This window comes from Palaemon carinicauda, chromosome 11, assembly GCF_036898095.1.
Source record: "Palaemon carinicauda isolate YSFRI2023 chromosome 11, ASM3689809v2, whole genome shotgun sequence".
Taxonomy (NCBI): Eukaryota; Metazoa; Arthropoda; class Malacostraca; order Decapoda; family Palaemonidae; genus Palaemon; species Palaemon carinicauda.
In genome coordinates, this window is record NC_090735.1 from 120,158,301 (window position 1) to 120,162,497 (window position 4,197).

Genomic DNA, 4,197 nt, shown 5'->3' on the forward strand with positions numbered 1-4,197 from the left:
TCAGCTGTATTAAATATATATATATCTAAAAAATAATAGTCCGTAAGTTCCTGTTCAACAAATTAAGATGAAAATTAGCAGCTGAAGAACAGACAGGAGAACAATACTCAAAACAAGGTAGAATGAAATAATTAGAACACTTTAGAATAGATTGATCCCCGAAATCTTAAAACACTTACTCAATAAGCCAATTTTTTGTATAATTGAAGAAGACACAGATCTAATGTGATTCCCAAAAGTAAATTTGCTTTCAAGAATCACAGCTAAACCTTAAAAAGGTCATACCGAGTTAAAGAAACATTATCAATGCTGAGATCTGGATGTTGAGGAGCCACTGTCCTTGATCTACTCACAATCATACTTTGAGGTTTTTAGGATTCAACTTCATGCCCCATAATTTGCCCCATGCACTAATTTTAGCTAAATCTCTATTAAGGGATTCACCAACCACAGATCTACATTTAGGGAATGGAATTGATGCAAAGAGAGTAGCATCATCTGCATATCCAACAAGCTTGTTTTCTAGGCCTAACCACATATCATGTCTATATAGTATGAAAAGTAATGTGCCAAGAACACTACCCTGAGGAGCACCAGATATCACATTCCTATACTCACTATTGTGCCCATCAACAGCAACTCTTTGAGATCTATTACTTAAAAATTCAATAATGATGCTAGGAAACGATCCACCCACTCCCAACTGTTTGAGTTTGAAAACAAGGGCTTCATGACTAACATGGTCGAAGGCAGCACTGAAATCAAGGCCAATCACACGAACTTCCTGACCACAATCAAGGGATTTCTGTACAGCATTGGAGATTGTAAGAAAGGCATCACATGCTCCAAGGCCTTTACGAAAAGCAAATTGCAAACCAGGGAACAGATGATTACCTTCAGCAAACCTATAAAGACGTTTTGCCAAAAGAAGTTCAAAAACTTTTGAAAATATGGTAGTTATGGAAATTGGGAATAGATAGATATGCTCGTACATGATCAGCTGTTTGGGTTTATGAAAGGCAAGAACACAATGGATACCATCTTAATAGTAAGACAAGGAAACAGGAAAGTTTACATATGTTTTTTGTATCTTTAAAAGGCTTATGGAAGGATATGAAGAAGTTTAGTAGCCTATGTTTGATGTTTGAGAAAGAGTGGAGCACTGGAGAAATTGGTAAGGTTAGATGATTTATGAGGGGAAAGGAGGCACAATACAGACAAAATATGAGGACACAGGCATTCCCAGTGGAGCTTGACCTCCATAAGGGATCTGCTCTAAGTCCATTCCTGTTCCTCGTCCTTATAGACAATTTGCCATCAAGTTTCAGAAATAAGGAACAACGAGGAATTGTGTGAACTGGTGTTTGCTGATGATTTAGTCATTATAACAGACACATGAGAAGAACTGTGCGAGAGCTTTTAGCATGGAAAGGAGCCCTAGAAAGGAAAGGGTTGATTATGAACATTGGAAAGACAGTTAATGATTAGTAGTAGAGAAGGACATAAAGAAGTAATCACTCAAGTGGAAGAAGGTACATTGCTAAAAAATAAAAGTTTCCACCACTTGTAATCAATAATAAGAAAGCAGGGAGGTACTGAGAAAGCAGCGAGACAGAGAGTTAAAGAAGCAATGCGAAAATGGAGAGAAGTAACTAGAGTGGTATTAGACAAGAGAATGCCATTAAGGCTCAAAATAAATCTTTATCAGATAGTTATCAGGCCCGTACTATCATATCGGGCAAAATCTTGTATACTTAAAAGGAGAAAGAGCACTCTTGCTACAAAAGACTATATGAAGATGAATGTAAGAATGGCCGATAGCAGAGTTAAAGTGGTTGATTCAGTAGAGTATCAAAGTGTAAATATAGCATATTCACGCAAATGAGAGAAGAGATGAGTCAAAGAAAAGGAGAAGTCAGAAAGATAGGTGGATGGACAAAAAACAACCAAGAAACTTCAGCTAGATTAGGAAGCCAATTAGGAAATGTATAGAGATTATTTAACCAATTATCTTTTTGGTGGGATTGAACTATGGATGTTGAATTAGGATAAAAGAAATAAAGGTAAAAATATTGGACTTAATTATTTACAAAGAATGTCTAGTGTAAGAATAACTGTGAATGTGACGATACACAAAAGTGGTAAAAAAGTTAGCATAACTGAAGTGAGGGATCCAGATATTTTGAGGTGGTATGGTCATGTGGCAAGAATGGGAGATGCTAGGTTAGTGGAAAGGGTGTATTATTAGGTACTGGGAAGTAGGAGGAAAGGAAAGCCTCATAGGTCTTTGATAGAGGTGTGAAAGACACATTGGAAAGGAAAAGCCTTGATCTCTAGGAGTCTTAGGGGCGCGACTAGAAAGTGTTAAATGGTACAAAATGTTTCAAGAACTTCAGTTTGACATATTTCTGATGAGCCTTCTGTATAGATATATGAGGTAATTTACGCCGCTGAGGGTTTACTACACCCGAGGTTCATCCACGATTCAGCTGTTAAATATGAAATGGGGAGTGATTTATCTGGTTCTTCCCAAACCATCACCTAATAGGATATAACACACACATACATACACACACACACACACACACACACACACACACACACACACACACATATATATATATATATATATATATATATATATATATATATATATATATATATATATACATATATATACATATGTGTGTTTATGTATATCCATATATACATAATAATATGCTAAAGTTCATACCACGACTTAGATTAGGATCATGCTAATGCTTTTGATATAATCAAAAATACTACACACACTATATCAAATGTGAGAGGATAATTTGGAGTTCATGTTTTAAAAATACCTTAGATTGGATTTACTTCCTACAACAAAAAAAGTTACATTAAATTGAATGTTTGTCCTATGGCAACACATCTATAACAGGTTCTAGTTTGTTCTGTTAATTACATTAAAAGGCTTTTTCTAGTACTCTAGCAGTGAAAGTGTTGAAACATTTCACGGGGAGAATAGGAAATGAGAAAGAATTTGATGATAAAATGATTTTGCCTTCCTGATATCAACCAAATGCGAGGCAGTCTTACTTTCCTATCATCAATCTATTGAGAGAGAGAGAGAGAGAGAGAGAGAGAGAGAGAGAGAGAGAGAGAGAGAGAGAGAGAGAGAGAGAGAGAGAGAGAGAGAGAGAGAGAGAGAAATTTTAGTTTATGTTGTGACTATGTTAAAGAAAACGATAGCTGATTTATTTTTCTCTCGTGTGAGAAAACGTATGAAAATATAAGGCTAACAATGATAATTTTACTTTATTACCGGTATTGTTATTTTGTAAATCTCCAAACCTAGTTACAGAAGTAAGCTACTACAAGCCTTAGAAGACAAGGTTCAACACGGAAAAGAGTCTAGTGCAAATGAGAGGAGTAGGGCATATATATATATATATATATATATATATATATATATATATATATATATATATATATATATATATATATATATATATATATATATATATATATATATATATATATATATATATATATATATATATATACATTCGAGAAAAGGATTAAATCACTAAATAACGTATTTCCCGTGAACGCGACACTTCCTCTTACTCAACACAAAATAGTTTGCACAAAGTTTGATTATTTGAATTTCTACTAATTCAATTATTGAATTAGGATGGACATTTCCCAAGTAGGTCACTATTATAGACAATGAAACTTCCAGAAAACTGAGAAACCGGTTAACGATATTTTTAAAACTTGACACCAACTTTCCGTCAGGATGTAGCCTACTGTCAAATATTAAGATTTTGTCATGCAAAATTGGTCATTTATTTTAGTCATGCCTTCGGTAATTTGTTGACAGCTGTTTTCTTTCAGTAGTCTATAAGTTGAAATTCCAAAATTATTTCACTCATAATTTCTTGTGTTTATTCAATGATAATGTTTCTTTATTTATGTCTTAATTAACTGCTAATAATTTAGATAAATTATATGACTTTATTCTTAGTTTATTGAAGTTCAGTGAACGTTATTTCTCTTGTGTTTTTAATTGTTGTTGTGTTTAAAAAGTCTGTGAAATTTGAGAGGGAAATAAAGGGAAGCAACGGCGTGTGATTTCAGTGGTAGTTACTGATTTTAGTAATGTCACCATAGACGACATCTATTATTTCATAATGTATTGGTTGATAATACCTT